Source organism: Chrysemys picta, chromosome 2, assembly GCF_011386835.1.
Source record: "Chrysemys picta bellii isolate R12L10 chromosome 2, ASM1138683v2, whole genome shotgun sequence".
In the NCBI taxonomy this organism is placed as follows: Eukaryota; Metazoa; Chordata; order Testudines; family Emydidae; genus Chrysemys; species Chrysemys picta.
In genome coordinates, this window is record NC_088792.1 from 83,656,322 (window position 1) to 83,682,478 (window position 26,157).

Genomic DNA, 26,157 nt, shown 5'->3' on the forward strand with positions numbered 1-26,157 from the left:
GTTCCCCAGGGACATTCTATGGCACCATCTGCATGCATCAAAGGGACACTATTCCTTCTAGTGCTTAATCCATGTCCTCTCACTGATGGTTAAACATTGTACAACCTCTGGTTTGCTTGGCCTGTTTAACCAAAAATATTACTTAGAGATAAATCCTACATGAAAAGATTATTAAGATCCAAAGTCATGAACTGAAAAGTTAGGAGATGCCAGAATAGTAGTATATGACTCGATAGTATTAATCACCATGTATTTTTGACAGGTTTCCATGCCCCATTCAGGGCTTATTTCCCGCCCTCCATTCCCATTTCCATTGGTGTCGAGGTTTGGCGCTGTCAGCCATTTTGAAAAAAAAATTGATTATTTTTTATGTTTGAATAGGGGGAGTGTTGCACACTTGTGCTTTGATACGTTTGGTTGCTTTTTTAGAGAAAAAGTTTGAAAGAACAGAGTGAGAGACCTTAAAGATTAAAAAAGAAAGCTTTGGTAAGGTTTAGAGCAGAAAAAGGAAAGAAAGATTGTTTGTTGAGGTTGAGTAAGGAGAGATGATTTTAAAGGCCTAGTCTGGCATGTTATTAAAGAATAGAGGGAGAACTTAAAGAAAAATAAAGATTTTTGTTTTTAAATGGTTAGTTTGAAAGAATAGAGGCAAGTTATTAAAGAGAAGAGAGATTTTTATTGAGGTTTACTAAGGAGAGGTGATTTTAAAGGACTAGTTTGGTACGTTATTAAAGAATAAAAATCTTTGAAATAAATGTAAAATGTGTATTAAATATAAGGGTAGGTTAAGAACAGAGCATTTAAAAAGAGTTAAATAAAAGAGAAACATATAAAGGAAACTGTTTATTAAACACATGGTTGGTTAAGGAAGAAACATTTAAAATGTTAAATATAAGGGTAGGTTAAGAAAAGAGCACTTCAAAACAATAAATAATATTGAAAAATATGTTTAAAAAGAGCACACATGGCAAAAGGCATTTACTAAATCAGAAACTGTTTAGTAAGCACATGATAAAAATATAAAGGCAGGTTAAGAAAGAAACATTTGAACTATTAAATATAAGGGTAGGTTAAGAAAAGAGCATTTCAAAACACTAAATAATATTGGAAAATAGGTTAAAAAGAACACATGGCAAAAAAAGGGAATTTACTAAAGCAGAGACTGTTTAGTAAGCACATGGTAAAAAGTATGAAGGGAGGTTAATAGAAAAGCATTTAAACTATTAACTACAAGGATAGGTTAAGAAAAGAGCATTTAAGAAGAGTTAAATAAAAGAGAAACGTATAAAGATAGGTTAAAAGAGAGAACAGGGCAAGAAAAAGGAAAAGAAAGCTCCTTTGCAAAGGGAAAAGATAGACAGCATGTGGCTGAGTTAAAGAGAGAAATCTTACCCTTCCAAGTGTTTCTGCGGAAAGAGGCAACTTATCAGGTTCACAGCTGCTCAGGCTTGTTATCACCGCCTTTGGATCGGCCCAATCAGATGTTGTTCTACAGCAGTGTCATAGAATTCATTTTCCTGAACCAATCCTATAGTCCCAAGGTTTTTAAACAAGAGCCATCTCTCCTCCCCCTTTAACTGCCTTATTCTTATCTAAAAAATCCAGACCCCAAGCATTTTTCCTGCCATGTAGCCCTTTTACATAGGGGCTTTAATAAAAGTTAAAACCATAAGCCCTTAGTACCAAACAATTTTAAAAGTTTTCCCCTATGTTTTAGACTAACATTAGTTATTTTTTAGTGAGGACAATTTGAAGCTGCAGCAAAACCCCTGTTAGCAAAAATAGCATCTGTGAGTCAGTGGATCAGAGATAAGAAGGCTGCTTCTTCCGCAAACTTTTTAACAAATGCAAGTAAAAGTTACATTAAGTCTTGTAAGGGATAAACACTTTAAAAGACAAACCTATATGAAGACACATCCCTTATTTGCAGGTGTGTTTCAATAAAATAGAGCATGCAGAAACACCCCAGGTTTAAAACCACAGGTCCTTAGTCATAGCCAGTTTATATTCCCCTTATTCTGTAAACCAGTGGATCAGAGAGAAGTTTGTTTCTTCTCCCACTTTTTAACAAACACAAGTGAAAGTTATATTACGTTTTGTAAAGGAATAAACACTTTAAAAGACAAGCCTATCTGAAGACACATTTCTTTATTTAGCACTTTTACATATGTGTTTCAATAAAAAATTAGCATGCAGAAACATTCCAGGGTTAAAAACTCAGAGAACCTGTTTATAAAAGTAAATTACAGTAATAAAAAACTTTTCTGCTATGTTTTAGACTAACGTTGGTCATTTTTTAATAAGGATAATTTGAAGCAGCATGCTTTTTCAGCAAATCCACTGTTAGCAAAAACAGCATCTGTGAGTCAGTGGATCAGAGATAAGAAGGTTGCTGCTTCGCCTGCTTTTCAACAAATACAAGTGAAAGTTATGTATTAAGTTTTGTAAAGGAATAATCACTTGAAAAGACAAACCTATATGAAGAAATAGCCCTTCATTTAGCACTTTTGCATATGTTTCAATAAAAAAAGAGCATGCAGAAGTAGGGTTACCATTCGTCCGGATTCTGCCGGACATGTCTGGCTTTTTTGAGTTAAAAATAGCGTCCGGGGGGAATTTGTAAATGTCCAGATTTCCCCCCCCCCCCCCCTGCAGAGCACACGCAGCTGACAGGACAGCCGGCCGGATCGTGCCACTTACACGGGGCTCATTCGCAGACCACCGGCCAGCCGTTCGCATCGGGCCTCCGGCAGTCTGGAGCTCCTCCCCCTGCTCCTGCTCCCCCTCCCCTGCTGCCCAGCGCGCCGCTCCACCGCACTCTGTTCTGAGCGGCACGGTAAGGGGGCCAGGGGGCCGGAGAAGGGTCAGGGAGGTTCTGTAGAGGGCAGTCAAGAGACAGGGAGCAGGGTTGGGTGGGTCGGGAGTTCAGGGGGGGCTGTCTGGGGGTTGGGGGTGTAAGGTTTTGGGCAGTCAGGGTACAGGGAGGGGGTAGGATCCTAGGGGGGCAGTTAGGGTGGGGGTCTCAGGAGGGGGCAGTTAGGGGACAAGGAACAGGGAGGCTTAGGTAGGGGGTGGGGTTCCCAGGAGGGGGCAGTCAGGGGACAGGGAGCAGAGGGGTTTAGATGGGTCGGGAGTTCTGGGGGGGCTGTCAGGGGGTGGGGAGTGGTTGGATGGGGTGTGGGAGTCCCAGGTGTCTGTCTGGGGGTGGGGGTGTGGATAAGGGCTGGGGCAGTCAGGGGACAGGTACGGGGTAGGGTCCTAGGGGGCCAGTTAGGATGGGGGGAGTGTCTCAGGAGGGGGCAGTTAGGGGATAGGGTCCTAGGGGGCCAGTTAGGATGGGGGAAGGTCTCAGGAGGGGGCAGTCAGGGGACAAGGAGTGGGGGGGGGGTTAGGGGTTCTGAGGGGGTGGGAATTGGGAGGGAGTGGAAGGGGCAGGGGTGGGGCTAGGGCAGGATCGGGGCGGGGCTAGGGCGGGGCTCCTCCCATCCTCTTTTTTGATTGTTGAAATATGGTAACCCTATGCAGAAGCACCCCAGGCCTAAACCCACAAACCCTTACTAAGAAAAAGGTTTTAAAAGCTTTTCCCTATGTTTTTAGTAAGAACAATTTGAAGCAGCCTTTTTAAGTTAGTGGATTAGAAAAGAAGACCACTTTGAAAATCAAGTCTAGCTGAAGAAACAATTTTTCATTTAGCTCTTTTGCATATGTGTTTCAATAAAAAGTGAACATGCAGAAACAACCCAGGGTTAAAAGCACATGTAAAAGTAATGTATAATAATAAAAAAGTTTCCCCGCTGTGTTTTAAACTAGCACTGGTCATTTTTTAGTAAAGACAATTTGAAACAGCATGCTTTTGCAGCAAAGCCTCTGTCAGCAAAAACAGCCTCTGTAAGCCATTGGATCAGAGATAAGAAGGCTGCTTCTTTGCCTGCTTTTTAATGTATACAAGTGAAAATAATACTAAGTTTTGTAAAGGAATAAACACTTTAAAAGACAAGCCTATATGAAGACAGAGCCCTTTATTTAACATGTTTACATGTGTGTTTCAATTTAAAAAAAAATGAGCATGCAGAAAACACCCAGAGTGAAAACCACAGAACTTTAGTAACAGCTAGTTTATATTCCCCTTATTCTGTGTTGGGGCTGACCGCAAGTTAACTTGGCCTGTTGTTACAGAATGGTTTGGGGAGAGCTAGTAGTGAACTGGCTTTGACCAGCCGGGCTGGCTTGCAGCCACTCAACTAAATAAAAAAAAAAAAGTACATATAAAAATAAAAACCCATAGTGTTTCCTGCCAGAGCCTGCTTGTGGATGTACATGCCCATCCTTAAAAAAAATAACAATAAAAAATGGCTATGCAAATTGCTTTAGACGAACAGTCTCACCTATGGACTCTGGCCTTGTGGGTGCCCAGAAAGTCTCCACACTGGAGCAGCGCCTCCTATGAGCTCTCAAGGATAAGGCTGGAGGGTTCGGGACTGTCCGTAACAGAAGGGGAATAAGCATTGATTCTTGCTTGGTTCGTTGGTTGCTAAAAAGCACGTATTTAGTAACACATAAAGGCTGGGAAGCTTATTATACTTTGGCAATAAAACCGGTTATATTTATGCACCTGGTGTGGCTTCATTAAGTATATCTGAGCCCCCATTTTGGCTCAAAATTCTGTAATCCAGTGGATCTGAGAGAAGTTTATTTTCCTCCCCACTTTTTAACAAATCCATGCAAAAGTTATATTAATCCTTCATTTTAGGACTTATAGATTTAAGTATGAATTTTTCTGTTGCATTAACAAAATGTTTTTATCTTTAAATGTTTGCAACCCGTGTGCTGAGACACAGGCACAAGCTCTTGTGGATTTTTGGGGTCCATAGATTTTATTAAATTATTAAAATAATACAAAAAATACAAGAAAAAATTAGCTTATGTAAAAAAAAAATAGCTGTTTTTTTTTTACCAGAGGTAAGGAGTCTCCCCCCCGCACATACACTTTTCTACACCCCCTCCCCCTTTTTTTCCCTAATGTTTTTTAAAATCTAAACCGAGGACAAACAATTTTTTAAAAAAGCCACTGCTACAGAGATCAGGCCATGGGGGTAAGAAAGCTGTCCTGAGTTTTAGGGGGAATGTTGATAACTCTTTTAGAGAAACAAAACTATATAAGGCCCTGAGAAACCCCTCCATTTTGTCTTCACCTGGCTCAGAAGATAACCTCTCCACCCCAAAGAGATGCCTGAAAGAAACTGGAACAAAGGACAGTAACTACGGGGGTGTGAGTGATTGCTGGACCCAGACTAGGAGGAAGTCTAGTCTGTTAAAGAAGCTAATTGGAACATCTCTGAGGGTGAGATTTACCTGTATTTAGTTTCCTACTGTATTAGGCTTAGACTTCCATGTTTTATTTTATTTTGCTTGGTAACTTACTTCATTCTGTCTGTTATTATTTGGAACCACTTAAATCGTACTTTTTATATTTCATAAAATCACTTTTTACTTATTAATTAACCCAGAACAAGTATTAATAGCTGGGGAAGCAAACAGCTGTGCATATCTCTCTATCAGTGTTACAGAGGGCGAACAATTTATGAGTTTATCCTGTATGAGCTTTATACAGAGTAAAATGGATTTATTTGGGATTTGGATCCCATTGGGAACTGGGTATCTGGGTGTTGGAGACAGGAGAACTTCTTAAGCTATTTTCAGTTAAGCCTTCAGCTTTTGGGGGATGTGGTTCAGACCTGGGTCTGTGTTTGTAGCAGGCTAGCATGTTTGGCACAACTAGGCAGGGTATTGAAGTCCCAAGCTGCCAGGGAAAATGGGCTTAGAGGTAGTCTCAGCACATCAGGTGGCAATCCCAATGGGGTTTCTGTGACCCAACCCATCCCATCACTGGCTTACAAAATAAAGGGAATATAAACTGTCTGTTACTAAGGACCTGTGGTTTTAAACCTGGGGTGTTTCTGCATGCTCTATTTTATTGAAACACACCTGTAAATAAGGGATGTGTCTTCATATAGGTTTGTCTTTTAAAGTGTTTATCCCTTTACAAGACTTAATATAACTTTTACTTGCATTTGTTAAAAAGTTTGCGGAAGAAGCAGCCTTCTTATCTCTGATCCACTGACTCACAGATGCTATTTTTGCTAACAGGGGTTTTGCTGCAGCTTCAAATTGTCCTCACTAAAAAATAACTAATGTTAGTCTAAAACATAGGGGAAAACTTTTAAAATTGTTTGGTACTAAGGGCTTATGGTTTTAACTTTTATTAAAGCCCCTATGTAAAAGGGCTAAATGGAAGGAAAAATGCTTGGGGTCTGGATTTTTTAGATAAGAATAAGGCAGTTAAAGGAGGAGGAGAGATGGCTCTTGTTTAAAAACCTTGGGACTATAGGATTGGTTCAGGAAAATGAATTCTATGACACTGCTGTAGAACAACATCTGATTGGGCCGATCCAAAGGTGGTGATAACAAGCCTGAGGAGCTGTGAACCTGATAAGTTGCCTCTTTCCGCAGAAACACTTGGAAGGGTAAGATTTCTCTCTCTAACTCAGCCACATGCTGTCTATCTTTTCCCTTTGCAAAGGAGCTTTCTTTTCCTTTTTCTTGCCCTGTTCTCTCTTTTAACCTATCTTTATACGTTTCTCTTTTATTTAACTCTTCTTAAATGCTCTTTTCTTAACCTATCCTTGTAGTTAATAGTTTAAATGCTTTTCTATTAACCTGCTTTATATTTTTTACCATGTGCTTACTAAACAGTTTCTGATTTACTAAATGCCTTTTGCCGTGTGTGCTCTTTTTAAACATATTTTTCAATATTATTTAATGTTTTGAAATGCTCTTTTCTTAACCTACCCTTATATTTAACATTTTAAATGTTTCTTTCTTAACCAACCTTTATATTTTTACCATGTGTTTAATAAACAGTTTCCTTTATATGTTTCTCATTTATTTAATTCTTTTTAATGCTCTTTTCTTAACCTACCCTTATATTTAATACACCTTTTACATTTATCTCAAAATTTTTCATTCTTTTAATAACATACCAAACTAGTCCTTCAAAATCACCTCTTCTTACTAAATCTCACTAAAAATCTCTCTTCTCTTTAATAACTTGCCTCTAGTTCTTTCAAACTAACCCTTTAAAAAGAAAAATCTTTATTTTTCTTTAAGTTCTCTTTCTATTCTTTAATAACATGCCAAACTAGGCCTTTAAAATCATCTTTCCTTACTCAACCTCACCAAACAATCTTTCTTTCCTTTTTTTCTCTAAACCTTACCAAAGCTTTCTTTTTTAAATCTTTAAGGTCTCTCACTCTATTCTTTCAACTTCTTCTCTAAACAACAACCAAATGTATCAAAGCACAAGCATGCAACACTCCCCTTATTCAAACATGAAAAATAATCAATTTTTTTTTCAAAATGGCTGATGGCGCCAAACCTCGACACCAACCGAAATGGGGACGGAGGGCTGGAAATAAGCCCAAATGGGGCACGGAAACCTGTCAAAACATACGAGGTGATGAATACTATCGAGCCGTATGCTACTCATAATGAAGGGTGTCCGTTAGTTAACACACCCAGTCATAAAGTGACTCACAGAACTCAGAGCCTGTAAATCCTAAGTAAGTTGCCAAGGCCGAGATCTAAGGTATTAAGACTCCTAACTTCTCCTGAAATCAATTAAAGTTAAGAATCTAAATACCTTTGTGCATCTCGGTCTAAGTCTCTGAGAAAGGAGTGAATAATAGTGAATATGGGACTCTAACATTCTTGGGGACCAGGGGTGCTCCAGGAAGGGCTACATTAGCAAATTCCAGAACTAAGGTTGCCTGTACAACCTTAATTCAGCCCCTTTGTGCATATGCTTTATATTCTCTTTAATTACTTGATCACATACTATTTTTCCACAGGACCACATCTCATTCAGTGCATGGTATGGACTGTGCTCACACTGAATTGGTAGCTATTCAATATTTCATTTTATACTTCTCATTTAGTATGTGGCCCCATGTTTTATTTACTGTGTGCCATCCAAGCCCTGCACTGAATACATAATTAATGATTTCCTCATACTTTTTATAGTGTTCATCACTAGCTAATCTGAGTGTTTCACAAACATTGATAAATTTATCTTCATAACACTCCTTTGAGGTAATGGGGTGATATTATCCTCATTTTAGAGATGAAGAACTGAGGCACAGAAAGATTAAGTTTAAAAATGTCCACTAATTTTGTGTGCCCAATTTGAGATCTCCATGGCTGATGTTTTGCAGCATTTAGCATTATGTAACACTTTATATCAGTGGTGGGCAACCTGCGGCCTGTGGGCCGCAGGTTGCCCACCACTGCTTTATATGTTCAAAGCACAGCTCCCATTGACTTCAGTTGCAGTTCTGAGTGCTCAGCACTTCTGCAAATCAGATCCTGGGGTCTCAAGCTGGGTACCCAGAATAAAAGGAACACACAATTAGTGACCTCTTGTGAAAAGTTTGATTTATGTGACTTGTCAAGAATCCCATAGGAACTCTGTGGCAGAACTGCCTTTAAGATGTAATCAGAAGAACATTGTGACCATGCTTTTGTTCTGAATGTGTCATTTCATTTCAGAAGCTCCATTGGGTCCTATTCTCATGATGCTTTACAATTGATATTCAGATGTAATATGAAATCCAGGATTGTTCTATGTTTAAGTCCAATGGACCCATTCGGGCTTCTTCAGGCAGTGCTAGCCTACCATTCAAGAATAAGAGTCCTACTAAGTTTTCATGAGTCTTAGTTCTTGAGCATGATGATGAGATGAGTTTCCAGGGGCTTCATCATTGTGCTCACAGCTGAGTGATTTTTGAGGGCCCTTGAGTTTTGAGGTTGCCCTATACCTGAATTTGCCCACAAACCCTTGAAAATCACTTGTTACTTGTGAACCCCCTCAAAGCCCAGGGAACCTTCAAAATGTACCCTTTTCCTCTGCAGGCAAACAGTACTCAGTGGACAAAAGTTATGGCTTGCCTCTCCCCCCAAAATTAATATGCTGCAACATTTTATCTATATTTTTAAAAAAGCATTCCTTCATTTCTATGGGGTTTCCCCCCCAATTAGCTGCAATGAGAAATTAGGATGTGGGATGATTATCTCAAATGACTCTCTCCTCAATTTTAATTCAAGGATGGCTGATGGAAATGAGTTTCAAAGAATTGGATGAATCTCCAACCATTTGCCAGACAGAGATAAGGTGGGAATAAATTTTGACACCTCTTTGTAGCTCAGGGGCTTCTATGATAGTTGTATAGTCCTTAGAATGTTGGGATATTTGAGAGTAAATATTTGCTTGGATTTTGCAAGTCAAAACCACACACAGAATTGTAGATTTGTGCCATTCAGTTTCTGCAAAGAAAGAAGAAATGTCTTCAATGCTCCTTGGAAAAATGCAAGAGCTTCTGTACACCACAAGTGAGCTAAGGAATAGGGTTAGGTAAAGAGAAGTGTAAGGGGAACAAAATCGTTTTCATGGTCAATTAAATGAGGATGTGAAGCTGCTGCATTTGATAACAACAAAAATTAGTTCATGGAGAGTTAGGTTGTATTTTTGTCATGCAGAAACATACTTTTATTTTCTGGGTCCAAATGTCAAATTTGATTGGCCCTTACATTTCATAATGAGATTATGGGAGGATGGATGGTCTTCGGGTTAAGGCATTGGATTGGGACTCTGGAGATCTGGGGTCAGTTCCTGGTTCTGCCACAGATTATCTGTGCGACACTGGGGAAGTCACTTGATCTCTCTGTTCCTTAGTTCTGCAAAGGGCTGGCTCCAGCTTTTTTGCCGCCCCAAGCGGCAAAGCAAAAAAAAAAAGATAAAACCGCGATCGGTGGCACTTTGGCAGCAGCTCTACCGCGCTGCTTCATTCTTCAGTGGCAATTCGGCGGTGGGTCCTTCCCTCTGAGAGGGAGTGAGGGACCCGCCGCCAAATTGCCGCCGAAGACCCGGACGTGCCGCCCCTTTCCAATGGCCGCCCCAAGCACCTGCTTCGTTTGCTGGTGCCTGCAGCCGGCCCTGGTTCTGCATCTGTAAACATGGATGAATATACTTGGTCTGTCTACATGGTAAGCTCTTTGGGAAGGGGCTGTCTCTTACTGTGTCTAGGTACAGTGCCTAGAACAGTGGTGGGCAACCTTCGGCCCACGAGCCACACGTGGCCTGTCAGGGTAATCCGCTGGTGGGCCGCAAGTCAGTTTGTTTACATTGACTGTCTGCAGGCATGACCACCCGCAGGTCTCAGTGGCCGCAGTTCACTGTTCCCGGCCAATGGGAGCTGCAGGAAGTCATGGGCTACAGGGATGTGCTGGCTGCCACTTCCCGCAGCTCCCATTGGCCGGGAACAGCGAACTGCAACCACTGGGAGCTGCGGTCGGCTATGCCTGCGGACGGACAATGTTAACAAACTGTCTCGCGGCCCGCCAGTGGATTACCCTGACAGACCAAGTGTGGCCCATGGGCCGCACGTTGCGCACCACTGGCCAAATACAATGGGACCTCAATCTCAGTAGCTGCTATTATGATTGAAAGAAATAATAATTTAATAAACACATTTCACTGGTCACTGTCAAGCAGACAATACTTTATAAGGGTTAAGATATTATTGAGTTTATCTGATGAAAGTACCAAAGAATTTCCACTCTCTATTTATCTTGCTACTTTGCTTTGGACATTTACAAAAGTCAAAGGGTAATTTGTGTGTAATTTGATTTAAAAATGTTACAGATTTCAATAGTATTAAATTTAAACACACATTCTGGAACTTCTCCTGTGGGAAATTAGATTTGAGATTTGCTTCCTAAAACTGCAGGATTGAGTGATCCAGAGCACTGAAAGGAACATTAAAAGATTTAAGGTTTTGATCTGAAGCCCAATGAAGTCAATAGGAGCCTTTCCATTAACTTCAATGAACTGTATACTTCCACCAAATGAAGAGGAGCTACTTCTCTTGGTTTTTCTACTAAACTCTACCATAGTCACCTGATTTTCTACAAAGCAGATTGCAACTCTCATCCCAATATGGGACAATGCTGCTAGATGGTTCTCTCATGTAGATTTATTTTTTATGATCAACTGGAATATAGCATGTGGGGGTGGCAGAAGGGAACCCAGCTGTATAAAACATTCTCTTGCTAGACTGCATGTAGCAAAGTTTAGCAGAAAGGTTTCCTAATGTAGAATATTGCACATGGTGCAAAAAAAAAATAAAAACAAACAAACAAACTAACCAATAAAACTGACATATGAAACGTTCTGCTTTTAGAGTGCTGGTGTCAAAATTGGTTATATGCAGTGTTGTTGTAGCCAGGTAGGTTTCAGGATATTAGAGAGACCGATTTAAAGAAGACCTCTGTGTAAGCTTGAAAGTGTGTCTCTCTCGCCAACAGAAGTTGGTGGAATAAAAGATTTTGTCTCATCCACCTTGTATCAAATTTAGCAGAAGTGTTCCCTATTCAGAATCCAATTTTGTCTGCCTCGGCATTTTATTATACTTTGTGTACAGTCGCTCTTACTTTAAAGTCTATCAGAATTGTCTACAGAAGAGACTTAGTAAGGCATGCAGGTTAGCCAGAGCCTACCTGCCATGAAATGGGCTAACCCATTGAGAAGTAAAGGAGTGCACGTAAAAAATCAAACACTTGGAGTTGGGGCAGGGACCTTTCTCTCATCTTAAAATCTGGCTGGAAAATTTCATTATGTGAAGACCCTGTTTAGTAGGGATGATAATCTCTGAGGGATGTCTCTCAGCCTGTTTTGTGTTTAGAGATAGCTCTTTTGTGAGAATGCATAGGTGACAGTTCCCGTTCTCTGGATCAAGTAATCTTCATATGGTGGAGATTCAGAGAGTAAATTTTGTGAGGGAAGCAAAAGCAGAGCTCCAGTATCAAGATCATTCCCTGAAACAGGCCAAGGCCAAACCACAAGTGCATCTATCTCACGTGTAAAGCAAATGTGGGTGAGGAAGCAAATACGTACAATGAAATATCGACATTTTGCAGTTAGTACAAACTAGAAATATATTTTCTAAAATACCTGCAAAAAATTAATTCCCCTCATCCTCACAGACATTCTCAGTTAAGAAAGATTTTGAGGAGTAGGATCTTCCATGCAAATTGCAAAGGAAATCACTATTTGAATTTTTTTAAAAGATTGAGTCTAATAATTATTTCTGCTTGTGTACATTCAGAGAGATGATTGTTGAGCTGGGTGCATTAGATCTGTCTGCTTGTCGCTTCAAAGTAACCCAGGGATGCATATTTTAGGCATCTTTAGGAAATGCTGCCTGCAGAATCATCCCCAAAGAAACCCATATCCTCGCACAGTAAGTTCCCACAGGCATTTTTGGGGATGATTCTACAGAGGACAGCTATCTCCTTGGCTTTTTCCCCTCCTATCCTCCACCCACCTTCTGAAACTGCAGAGCCATGAATGGGGAAATCTTCAGGGTACATTTTGGTGGGGGTAAAGTATGAATTATGTTCTTATTGCATATTTTCCTGTGCACTTTCCGTGTGTACAGGCCAGTTTTGCTGGGTATTGTTGCAGATTCTGGCCTGGTCTGTGCACATGGTGGGTGACTAGATGGTTTAGGCTTCAATCTAACCAAAGCTTCAGACCTTGGAGAAGGGGAACTGTTACCAGCTCTTACCCCTTCAAGTCCCTGCCTCCTTCCAATAAAGGGAGACTATGCCAGGCTGGGGAAGATGCTTAAAGAAATGGAAAAAGAACAGGAGTACTTGTGGCACCTTAGAGACTAACAAATTTATTAGAGCATAAGCTTTCGTGGACTACAGACCACTTCTTCGGATGCATAGAAATGGAGGCTCAGGTGATCTTCAGTGGGATTCTATCTGTCCTTAGAGGAGGAGAGCGAAGGTGAGACAAGATTATGATGATCAACGGATGGCTCAGAGAGTAGTGTTACAAGGAGGGCTTTGGCATGTTCGATCACTGGAAGACATTCACAGACAGAGGACAGGTTTCAGAGCAGCAGCCGTGTTAGTCTGTATCCGCAAAAAGAACAGGAGTACTTGTGGCACCTTAGAGACTAACAAATTTATTAGAGCATAAGCTTTCATGGACTACAGCCCACTTCTTCGGATGCACAGACAGAGGATTTATTCTCATGGGATGGACTCCACCTGATTAGGGAGGGGAATAGACTTCTGGGGTGGAGGTTGGTACAACTGATTAAAAGAGCTTTAAACTAGGAATTTGGGGGAGATGTCTGGGAGATGCTCATGTAATCTCCATGCCTGATTCTAACACTGAGTGGGAGGAAAATCAAGTAAGAGAGCGTACAGCAATGGAGAAATGAACAACCGAGAGAATGGACATCAAGAGAAAAGATAGTGTCAATGCCAATGACAATAACAGTCATGTAGGCCAGCGGATCTCAAACGGGGTCTGCGGCCCCCTGGAGGTCCGCGAGCCCTTTCAGGGAGGCCGCGGGGCCCCGCTGCTGAAACCCGGTGCCCCGAGCCCCAGCGCTGAAGCTGGGAGTGGCGCGGGGATGAAGTCAGCGCTCTCCCCCCGAAGCCAGGAGCGGCACGGGGCTGAAGCCGCCAGCTCCCCCATCCCCAGCCAGGAGCAGTCCAGGGCTTGAAGATGACAACCTCCGAAGCCAGGAATGGTGCAGAGCTGAAGCTGCCAAACCTTCCCACTCCCCCCCCAAGCCAGGAACTGCAGGAGGCTGAAGCTGGAAGCCCCAGAACCCCCGTCCCCGCTGCTGAAACTAGGAGCTGCACTGGGAGCTCCCCCCAGCCCATACACAGCTCCTAGCTACCCCCTGCCTGCACCCTGTGCTACTCCCCTCACTTCACACAGACCCTAGCTATCCCCTCCCTGCACTCTGAGCAGTTTTCAAACTTTTTGAACTGTCCCTCCTTTGAGTTATATTTTTTTGTTGTGTCCCCCCACAGCCCAGAGAGGCTGGGTGGCCTCGTGAGTGAGTCAAGGGGTGGAGATGGTGCTCCCTCTCTGGACCCCACTGTGCGGAGCTGGGTCAAGCACTGCCAGCCCTTGCCCCCCTCCCCCAAATAGAAGTAAAACTATGCCTATGCCCAAGGGTCCCCCCACAGCCCGGAGCCCCAAGTTTCCTCCCCACCCCCACTGGGCCCTGGAGTTTTTATAGCATGTTGAGAGTGGCCTCAGCAAGAAAAAGGTTGAGAACCCCTGACGTAGGTGATACTGGCCGTAGAAAGACTGTACCTAAACAGGAGAGGAATCTGGGCAAAGCTGAGCAGAAACAACTAAGATATCTGTATAGCAATGCAGAGAGTTTGGGTAACAAAATGGAGGAACTAGAACTACTGGTACAGGAAGTGAAACCAGATATTATAGGGATAACAGAAACATGGTGGAATAATAGTCATGACTAGAGTACAAGTACACTTCTAACCTGATATAATGCGATCTGATATAACATGGGTTCGCATACAACACGGTAACCCCCGGGCTCCGGCAGTGAAGCTCGGGTGGCGATTTAAAGGGCCCGGGGCTCCCTGCAGTAGCTGGAGCCCGGGGCTCTTTAAATCACCACTGGAGCCCTGCCGCCATTCCCCCGGGGCTCTCTGCAGCGGCCAGAGCTCTGAGCCCTTTAAATCGCCACCTGAACCCCGCTGCCGGAGCCCCGGGGTAGCGGCAGCAGGGCCCCAGCACTGATTTAAAGTGCCCTGGGCTGCAGCCACTGCGGGGAGCCCCAAGCCCTTTAAATCACTGCCTGAGCCCCTGTCAAGGCTGCTTCCCCACTCTGAACTTTAGGGTACAGATGTGGGGGCCTGCATGAAAACTTCTAAGCTTAACTACCAGCTTAGATCTGGTCCGCTGCCACCACTCCCAAATGTGCTAATTCCCTTCCCTGGGAAGCCTTGAGAGACTCTTCACCAATTCCCTGGTGAATACAGATCCAAACCCCTTGGATCTAAAAACAAGGAAAAATCAATCAGGTTCTTAAAAAGAAGGCTTTTAATCAAAGAAAAAGGTAAAAATCATCTCTGTAAAATCAGGATGGAAAATAACTTTACAGGGTAATCAAACTTAAAGAGCCCAGAGGAATCCCCTCTAGCCTTAGGTTCAAAGATAAACACTCTAGCAAAAAGGTACATTTACAAGTTGAGAAAACAAAGATAAAAACTAACACGCCTTGCCTGGCTGTTTACTTACAAGTTTGAAATATGAGAGACTTGTTCAGAAAGATGTGGAGAGCCTGGATTGATGTCTGGTCCCTCTCAGTCCCAAGAATGAACAACCCCCAAAACAAAGAGCACAAACAAAAGCCTTCCCCCCACCAAGATTTGAAAGTATCTTGTCCCCTTAGTGGTCCTTTGGGTCAGGTGTCAGCCAGGTTACCTGAGCTTCTTAACCCTTTACAGGTAAAAGGATTTTGGAGTCTCTGGCCAGGAGGGATTTTATAGTACTGTACACAGGAGGGCTGTTACCCTTCCCTTTATAGTTATGACAGCCCCGCTGCAGGAGCCCTGGTTTAAAGGGCTCGGAGCTCTGACTGCTTCAGGGAGCCCTGGGCCCTTAAATCACCATCGGAGCCCTGCCGCCGCTACCCCACAGCTACAGCAGTGGGGCTCGGGTGGCGATTTAAAGGGCCTGGGGCTCCCCAAGCAGGAGCCCCGGGCTCTTTAAATCACCGCTGGAGCCCTGCCCCTGATACCCCGATATAATGTGGTTCCCCATATAACGCAGTAGGGATTTTTTGGCTCCTGAGGACCGCGTTATATTGGGGTAGAGGTGTATTGAAGGGTATGTATTTTCAGGAGAGACAGAAATAAAGGTGGTGGAGTACTAAGTTCCCTCTAAGCTGCATGGCCGTGCAGTAGCCTATTAAGCGCCGCGCAGGCTCTCAGGGCTGCGGTGGGAGAGATGCCTCTCCCCCAGCCCCAGGCCTGCCACGGCGGGGAAGAGGCGCCCCTCCCCTGGCTCCAACCCAGCCCAGCCCTGGACCTGCTGCGGCGGGGGATAGGCGCCCCTCCCCTGGCTCCAACCCAGCCCAGCCCCGGACCTGCTGCAGCCGGGGGAGAGGCACCTCTCCCCACCAGCTCAGGTGCTGCTGCAGGAAGAGAGAGATGGCGGGAGTCCTCTCCTCACTGTAGCCCCGGGGCAACCTGCAACCCAAACCCCTCATCCCTGACCCCACCCCAGAGCTTGCACCCCCCTGCACTCCAACCCTCTGCCCCACCCCAGAGCCCACGCCCCCAGTCGGAGTCCTCACCCCCTGCACCCTAACACTCTGCCCCAGCCCTGAGCCCCCTCCCACACTCCAAATACCTCGGCCCCACCCCCGCCACATGAATTTTGTTATGAGCACCAATATGGAGGTGTGTCATGCATCACCCCCATATTGATGCACATAAAAATTTCATTCTGCACATGTGTGGGAAAAATTAGAGGGAACACAAGAAATTAGAACTGATGGAATGGATAAAACAGAATTTCTTTGGGTCAAAATCACTTTGGGGAAGAAAGGTAAGAGAGGCTCTGCTGGGATAGTGCTTAGGGCCTGCTACAGACCCCGAGGTTCCAATTTTGTATATGGATACACACCTCTTTAATATTTTTAATGAAATAAATACTACTGGGAATTGTATGATTATGGGAGACTTTAATTGCCCAGATATATATTAGTGGACAAGTGCTACTAATAATGGTAGGGCCCAGATATTCCTAGATATGACAGGTGAGAGATCTCTTCATCAAATAGTCACTGAACCAACAAGAGGAGATGCCATTTTAGATTTAGTATTGGTAAGTACCAAGGACCTCATAGAAGAACTGGTTGTAGAGGACAGCCTTGGTTCGGGTGATCATGAGCTAATTCAGTTTAAACTAAACTAAACAAAAATAGGTCTGCATCTGAGGCCCTTGATTTCAAAAGGGCAAACTTTAAAAATTAAGGGAATTAGTTTGGGAAGTGAGCTGGACTGAAAAACTCTAGGATCTCAATGTGGAGGAGGCTTGGAATTACTTTAAGTTAAAGTTGCAGAAGCTATTTGAAGCTTGCATCCCAAAGCAAGGGTCAAAAATTCATAGCAAAGGGTTGCAGATGAAGCTCGATGAGCAAGCATCTCAAACAGATTATTAAGAGAAAGCAGAAAGCCTACAAGGAATGGAAAGTGGGATGGATCAGCAAGGAGGATGGATCTTGGAGGTCAAAAAATGTAAGGAAAAAGTGAGAACTGCCAAAAGCCAAGCAGAGTTGGACCTTGCAAAGAGAATTAAAACAATACATCTCTACCCCGATATAGCGCAACCCGATATAACACAAATTCGGATATAACATGGTAAAGCAGCACTCTGGGGGGCTGGGGCTGCACGCTCTGGCGGATCAAAGCAAGTTCAATATAATGCGGTTTCACCTATAACACGGTAAGATTTTTTGGCTCCCGAGAACAGCGTTATATCGGGGTAGAGGTGTAGTAAAAGGTTCTATAACCATATAAATAAAAATAAAACAAGAAAAGAAGAAATGGGACTGCTAAACCCTGAGGATGGGGTGAGATTAAAGATAATCTAGGCATGGCCCAATACCTAAACAAACACTTTGCCTCAGTTCTTAAAAAAGGTAATGAGGAATTTAGGGGTACTGGCAGGGTGGCTAATGGGAACAAGAATATGAAAGCAGAAATTACCACATTCAACATGGAAATCAAACTCAAACATCTTAGTGGGACCAAATCAGGGGCCCCGAATAATCTCCATCTAAGAATATTAAAGGAACTGGCACATGACATTGCAAGCCCAATAGCAAGCATTTTTAATGAATCTCTAAACTCAGGGGTCGTACCCTATGTCTGGAGAATTGTTAATATAGTACCTATTTTTAAGAAAGGGGAAAAAAAGTGACGCAGGAAACTAGATGCCCGTTAGTTTGAACTCAGTTGTATGCATGATCTTGGAACACATTTTGAAAGAGAAAGCACATAAGGACATAGAGGTAAATGGTAATTGGGATAAAATACAACATGGTTTTAGAAAAGGTAGATCATGCCAGACCAACCTGATCTCTTTCTTTGAGAAGATAACTGATATTTTTAGACAAAAGAAATGCAGTAGATCTAATCTACCTGGATTTCAGTAAGGCATTTGATACAGTTCCACATGGGGAATTATTAGTTAAATTGGAGAAGATGGGGATTAATATGAGAATTGAAAGGTGGATAAGAAACTGATTAAAGGGGAGTCTACAATGGGTAATTCTGAAAGGTGAACTGTCAGGCTGGAGGGAGGTTACTAGTGGAGTTCCTCAGGGATAGGTCTTGGGACCAATCTTATTTAACATTTTCATGAATGACCTTGACACAAAAAGTGGGAGTGTGCTAACATTTGTGGATGAAACCATGTTGGGAGGTATAGCCAATATGGAAGCGGACCGAAATATCATACAAGATCTGAAGGACCTTGAAAACTGCAGTAATAGAAATGGGATGAAAATCAGAAGTGCAAAGTGCAAGGTCATGCACTTAGGGACTAATAACAAGAATTTTTGCTATAAATTGGGGACGTGTCTGTTGAAAGCCAGAGTGGAGGAGAAAGTCCTGAGTGTATTAGTAGATCATAAGATGACTAAGGCCTTGGCTACACTTACCCGGTAGTTCGGCGGCGAGCGATCGAACTTCTGGGTTCGACTTATCGCGTCTAGTCTGGACGCGATAAGTCGAACCCGGAAGTGCTCGCCATCGACTGCGGTACTCCAGCTCGGCGAGAGGAGTACCGCGGAGTCGACGGGGGAGCCTGCCTGCCGAGTGTGGACCAAGATAAGTTCGAACTAAGGTACTTCGAACTTCAGCTACGTTATTCACGTAGCTGAAGTTCCGTACCTTAGTTCGAATTAGGGGGTTAGTGTAGACCTGGCCTATGAGCCGCAACATGATGTGGTTGTTAAAAAAGGCTAATGCAATCCTAGAATGCACCAGGCAAGGTATTTCCAGTAGAGATAAGGAGGGTTACTACCGTTATACAAGGCACTAGTGAGATCTCATCTGGAACACTGCGTGCAATTCTGGTCTCCCATGTTTAAGAAAGATCAATTCAAACTAGAACAGGTGCAGAAAAGGGATACTAGGATAATCAGAGATTGTGGAAAACCTTATGAGAGGAGACTCATAGAGCTTGGCTTGTTTAGCCTAATCAAATGAAGGCTGAAGGGAGATATGATTGCTCTCTATAAATACATCAGAGGGCTAAATACTAGGCTGGGAGAGGAGTTATTTAAGTTAAGCAACAATGATGACACAAGAACAAATGACTATAAACTGGCCATCAACAAGTTTAGGCTTGAAATTAGATAAAGGTTTCTAACCATCAGAGGAGTGAAATTCTGGAACAGCCTTCCAATGGGAGCAGTGGGGGCAAAAAACCTAACTTGTTTTAAGATTGAGCTTGACAAGTTTATGGACTGGTGCTGGTATGTCTGGGTGCTGGTATGCCTAGCTGATATTTCCTAAATTGTGCATTTAGGGACCCTTCAAGCAAGAGGGACTCAGAATTGCAGTCCTGACTCATTCAGTTATGTCATAACAGACCATTGCTCAATGAGCACGCTGTGTTTGAAATGATCCCAAAAGGGGATTGAGTCAAAGCCTCCTCACAGCCATCAGAATAAATGTTGCAAAACTACAAGACAACAGTGACGTATCAGAGGGCGGAGTTTCCCTCATCAGCAGCGAGAACAGCTCACAGAACAAAAATGAACCCTAAAGTTTTCCTTTCCAGAGTCCAAACACAAGGCTTCCCCTTTCCAATGTATAAGCAGGTAAAACAATTGGAGGCCCCACTTTAATAGGTGTCAGGGTTCTTTGATTTCAGCTGTATTGGTCATGTGCCTGGTGATTTGGATGAGGTCTGGTAGGTGTTCCCTACAGAGCATGTTAGGTTAAGAAATAAGTAGAAATTAGGTTTTGTTTAAGTTAGGCTAAGAGTAGAGGAGCATGGGGAATTGAATTTGTTAGCATGAGTAAAAGATAAGTTGGAGACGGTAAGATGAGAAAATTGAAGTTAGTAAGGACATGACCCAGAGCCAGTATTAATTTTTAGAATCTTTGCGGGCCCCCACTTTCTGCACTCGAAGTGCCAGAGTGCGGATTCAATCTTGACATGGTGGCAGAGCGTTGGGATCATTTTGAACCAGAAGCACAGACCTCAGGATTTTAAAAGGACACATTTTTTGCTTTTGGCAGCCTGCAAAGCCAGGGAGGTTTTCTTTTCTTTTCTTTTCTTTTCTTTTCTTTTCTTTTCTTTTCTTTTCTTTGCTGCCTGAGGAGGAACTGGCACGAAAAGGGTTCAGCCTGCCAAGCCAGGGAGTCCAACAGGCAGTTTTTTTTCCCTAGCTTCATGGCAACGAAATAGCTAGGCTAGAGTAGGGCAGCACAGTTAGGGTGACCAGATGAAGGGAAGAAAATATCGGGAAACATGGTGGGGGGTGCCTGCCGGCAGAGCAAAAAAAAAAAAAAGCTGAGTCCACCGAAACCCTAAAGCAACCAGTCTTCCCAAAGCGGCACGCCACGAAGAAGACAGACCCAAATCAAGCCCAAACATGCAGCTCCATGACAGAAATGCAAGGAGGGGATGGGGACCAGAGACTTCCCAGAAAGGAAAGGTCAGCCCTCCCCCACCCGAGATCCTTGTGCCAGGATGGAGGGATGTCTTTAACTCTGGCTGAGTTCTAACTGAGGCAGAAAGGAATTTCTTCCTAAAGATGAAGTGCTTGGAGGCAGAAGCAGAGGAGAGGAAAGAGGAGAAGCACTTGGAGGTGCAAGCAGAGGAGAGGAGAGAGGCGAAGAGCTTGGAAGTGGAGCTGAAGCGCTTAGAGCTGGAAAAGGCTAAGCTGGATCAATCAGTTCTAACAGTCCTCCAGGTACTGCTCCCCATTCAAAAAATTTCTCCACATACAAGGTAGGCGATGATACAGAGGCCTTCTTAGAAAAATTTGAAAAGGCCTGACTTAGGTATAACCTCCCTCCAGACCAGTATATGGTGGACCTGAGGCCACAACTCAGTGGACCCTTAGCAGAGGTGGCAGCTGAAATGCCTAAAGAACACATGAACAAGTACAAACTTTTTAAACAAAAGGCCAGAATTAGGATGGGGCTAATACCCGAGCATGCTCATCGGCGGTTCAGAGCCCTAAGGTGGAAACCAGACGTGGCATTTTCCCAACACGCCTACCACATTGTAAAAAATTGGGATGCCTGGATATCAGGAGCAAATGTAAAGTCTCTGGAAGATCTGTCTATCCTAATAAAAATGGAGCAGTTCTTAGAGCATGTTCCTGAGGAAATAGAAAGGTACATCCTAGATGGGAAGCCCAAAACTGTAATCGAGGTGGGGGAGATTGGAACCAAATAGGTGGAGGTGCTGGAGAAGAATAAAGCTAGTAGCAGTTGGTGCAGATACCAGAAGGGGCAACCCGAGATGACACCCCGTCATCGGAGTCAGCCCAAGGCCCCACCTTGCAAGGAGGAGCCCTCCTCACAGCCAAGGAAATCCCAGATGCCCTCTCGTCCCACCACCCTACTCTCCAACCACCTACCTCGCCCCAGCCCACAGTCAGCTGGGCAATGCTTCAGATGTAATGAGCTGGAGCATGTAAAGGCCAACTTCCCCAAAAGCACTAGCTGACTGCAACTCATCACCCCAGGGTCCAACCGAGAACCTTCAGGCCCAGATGTCTCACAAATGATGTTCGTCCATCGTTATCGATGAAGACCTCAACATCTCATTCTTTCAATGACCAGGCTCTGTGCATCCGAAGATGACTGATCAGTCTGATTCGGGCGTGGAACGTCCTGTCACACGTCGGGCAGACATGTAATGGCACTGTCGATGATGTACGAGCAGCTCTGGCCTTGCTCAGCTCACACTTTTTTTCAGCCTCAGCAATATGCCTCGCCTCAGAGGTATTACTGCCTGTGTGAACGAGGCTGTGCCATGCTGGACGGTTCAGTGCGAAGGTTTCCCATGTGGCGGTGTTGATCTCAAAGGACTTCAAAGAGGTCTTCAGCGTGTCCTTGAACCGCTTCTTCTGTCCACCATGGGAGCGCTTTCCCTGAGTGAGTTCTCCGTAGAAGAGCTGTTTAGGAATGCGTTCGTCTGACATTCTCACGACATGTCCGGCCCACCTGGTCTGGGCTCTCATCAGCAATGTGTGAACTGACAGCAGACTGGCTCTAGTAAGGACATCAGTATCGGGCACTTTGTCCTGCCATCTGATTTTTAGAAGCTTTCGCAGACAGGAAATGTGGAAGTGACAAATACCCCCAGAGTGAAGGGAAACTGTGAGTGTGGGTGGGAGGAAGATTACTGAGGGGAGAGACACTGGAGCACAGGTGTCAGCTATCCACCAATCCCTGGTGGACCCCAAATTCATCGACCCAGAGGCCCAAGTGATGGTGCAACCCTTTAAGGCCAACTTTTTTAACTTGCCTACAGCCATGTTGCCTGTCCAGTACAAGGGCTGGTCAGGTATATGGACTTTTACAATCTATGATGATTATCCCATTCCCATGCTGCTGGGAGAAGACTTAGCCAACCATGTAAGGCTAACAAAAAGCGTGGGGATGGTCACCAGGCTAAACAGACCTCCACACCTAACTCCATTCCTAAGCCTCCTACAGGGAACCAGACCCCAGACCAAAGTCTATAGCAGCGGTTGTAGATCCAGTTCCTGGGGCCCAGCCAAAACCAGCCCAAGCATCAGAACTGGTGGAGCAGTCAGCACCAGAGCCCGTGCTTGCAACCCCACCAGAGTTAGGGGAGCCAGCACCAAAGGGCGCTACAGAGCCCGAACTTGCAGCAGCAGCTAAACCAGCACAAGAAGCTCAACTGGAGCCTGAAATACAACCTAATGCACCAGCAGAAAGCGGTTCACAATCGATGAAGACTACCCCATCATCTGCATTGCTTCCTGTGTGACCAAGCCCAAATCCATAATCCAGCAAGGAACTAATGTCTCCATCATCAAGGGAGCAGTTCCAGGCTGAGCAGGAAGCAGATGAAAGTCTCAAGGGAGCTTCGACAGCAGCACAGACGACCCACCGCCTCAGCTCTTCCAATAGGTCCAGGTTTGTTGTAGAAGGAGGACTCTTATACAAGGAAACCCTTTCTGGTGGGCAAAAGGAGGACTGATCCTCAGAGACGGTAGTTCCAACTAAGTATAGGGAAAAGCTCTTGAGCTTAGCCCACGATCACCCTAGTGGCCATGCTGGGGTGAACAGGACCAAAGACCATTTGGGGAAGTCATTCCACTGGGAGGGAATGGGCAAGGACGTTTTTACCTATGTCCGGTCTTGTGAGGTGTGCCAGAAGGTGGAAAAGCCCCAAGACCAGGTCAAGGCCCCTCTCCAGCCACTCTCCGTAATTGAGGTTCCATTTCAGCGCTTAGCTGCGGATATTCTGGGTCTTTTCCCTAAAAAGGCACCCAGAGGAAAGCTGTACATACTGACCTTCATGGATTTTGCCACCCGATGGCTGGAAGCAGTAGCTCTAAGCAACACCAGGGCTAAAAGCGTGAGCCAGGCATTGGCAGACATTTTTGCCAGGGTAGGTTGGATCTCTGACATCCTTATGGATTTGGGAACTAACTTCCTGACAGGGACCACGAAACGTCTTTGGGAAGCTCATTGGGTAAGCCACTTGGTTGCCACCCCTTACCACCATCAAACGAATGGCCTAGTGGAGAAGTTTAATGGGACTTTGGGGGCCATGATATGTAAATTCATGAATGAGTACTCCAATGACTGGGACCTACTGTTGCAGCAGTTGCTCTTTGCCTACAGGGCTGTACCACATCCCAGTTTGGGGTTTTCACCCTTTGAACTCATTTATGGCCACAAAGTTAAGCAGCCATTACAGCTGGTAAATCAGCAATGGGAGGGGGTTACATCTTCTCCAGGAACTAACATTTTGGACTTTGTAACCATCCTGCAAAACACCATCTAGGACTCTTTAGCCGTTGCTCGAGAAAACCTACAGGATGCTCAACAAGAGTAAAAGGCCTGGTATGATAAACATGTCAGAGAGCATTCCTTCAAAGTAGGTGACGAAGTCATGGTCCTGAAAGGGCTCCAGGCCAATAAGATGGAAGCGTCATGGGAGGGACTATTTATGGTCCGAGAACGCCTGGGAGCAGTTAATTACCTCATAGTGTTCCCAAACCCTACCCTAAAACCTAAAGTATACCATGTTAACTCTCTAAAGCCCTTTTATTCCTGAGAAATCAAGGTTCTCCAATTTACAGCCCAGGAAAGAGACGACGCTGAGTGGCCTTTGGCGTAAGCAGCGACAGCAAATCCAGGAGCTGTGCACCAGCTTCGCGCCAATGTTTTCAGCCACCCCAGGACAGACAGAACGGGTGTACCACTCCATTGACACAGGTGATGCTTGCCCAATTAGAGCCCAACCCTACTGGATGGCTCCTCAAGACAAAACCGCAATAGAAAGGGAGATCAAGGACATGTTACAGATGTAATCTGCCCCTCTGAGAATGCATGGGCCTCTCCAGTGGTTCTGGTTCCCAAACACGATGGGGAAATCTGCTTTTGCGTGGACTACCGTAAGCTAAATGCTGTAACTCGCCCAGAAAACTATCCAAGGCCTTGCACACATAAGCTATTGGAGAAACTGGGACATGCCCAGTTCATCTCCACCATAGACTTAACTAAGGGGTACTGGCAAGTGCCGCTAGATGACCCAGCCAAGGAAAGGTCAGCCTTCATCACCATGTAGGGCTGTATGAAATAATGTGCTCCCTTTCGGACTGCGAAATGCACCCACCACCTTCCAGAGACTGGTAGATAACCTTCTGGCTGGATTTGGGGAATATGCAGTCGCCTATCTTGACAATGTGGCTATATTCTCAGATTCATCGGCAGAACACCTGGAACACCTCCAAGCTGTCTTCCAGCACATAAGGGAAGCAGGACTAACTGTTAAGGCCAAAAAATGTCAAATAGGCCTAAACAGGGTAACGTACCTTGGATACCAGGTGGGTCAAGGAACTATCAACCTCTTACAGGCTAAAGTAAATGCTAACCAAAATTGGCCTGTCCCTAAGTCAAAGAAGAAGTCAAAGAATCCTTCTTGACCTTGGCCGGGTATTACTGACGATTTGTACCACACTACAGCCAGATTGCCACCCCACTGACAGACCTAACCAGGAAAAAACAGCCAAATGCAGTTCAGTGGACTGAAAAGTATCAAAAAGCCTTTAACCAGCTTAACCCCAGACTTAGACCAACTGTTCGTCGTAACCACAGATGCATCCGAGTGTGGTGTAGGAGCAGTTTTAATGCAGGAAAGACCAGATCAACAATTCCATCCTGTCGAGTTTCTCGGCAAAAAACTTTCTGAGAGGGAAAGCCACTCGTCAGTCTCAGAAAAAGAACGTTACGCCATTGTGTATGCTCTGGAGAAGCTACGCCCATACATTTGGGGATGGCGTTTCCACCTGCAGACTGATCATGCTGCACTAAAGTGGCTTCACACAGTCAAAGAGACTATCAAAAAACATCTTTGGTGAAGTTTAGCTCTTCAAAACTTTGATTTTGAAATACAACACATTTCAGGAGCCTCTAACAAAGTGGCTGATGCACTTTCCGGGGAAGGTTTCCCAGAATAAGCCAGGTAAAAATGTCCTGTATTCTAAGTTATTGTAGTCCTTGAAATGTGAATAATACTGTTTGGTTCTTACTCATAGACTCATAGACTTTAAGGTCAGAAGGGACCATTATGATCATCTGGTCTGACCCCCTGCATGCTGCAGGCCACAAAACCGTCCCCACCCTTCCCTTGACTCTGCTGATGAAGTCCCCAAATCCTGTGTCTTGGTGACTTCAATTGGCAGAGAACCCTCCTGCTAGCGATCCCTGCCCCATGCTGCGGAGGAAGGTGAAAAACCTCCAGGGCCTCAGCCAATCTACCCTGGAGGAAAATTCCTTCCCGACCCCAAATATGGCGATCAGTAAGACCCCGAGCATGTAGGTAAGAGTCTCCAGCCTGACCCTTGTTAGCCATTATACTATTTACCTGCTATTGCTCGGTATTCCTCAGCTAATGTGTTTTACCATTAAACCATTCCCTCCATAAACTTATCTAATTTAATCTTAAAACCAGACAGA

General features: G+C 44.3%; 1 protein-coding gene across 3 annotated transcripts in view; it reads right to left on the bottom strand.

Moving 5' to 3' along the window:
* The window catches only part of LOC101938305 (C-C chemokine receptor type 5-like), a 34,081-nt gene that overhangs the window by 4,557 nt on the left and 3,367 nt on the right, over nucleotides 1–26,157 (bottom strand). Inside the window, exons 1-2 of one of the 3 annotated variants that reach the window (XM_065587092.1) lie at nucleotides 4,386–4,623; nucleotides 1,393–1,489 (exon numbers count right to left, since the gene is read on the bottom strand). The exons of 1 other annotated variant lie outside the window; for it this stretch is intronic. The gene's annotated coding sequence lies outside the window, so the exon portion shown is untranslated. Of the gene's footprint in view, nucleotides 1–1,392; nucleotides 1,826–4,385; nucleotides 4,624–26,157 lie in introns of those variants that run through there. One more of the 3 variants, XM_005278619.4, reaches the window with a different exon arrangement.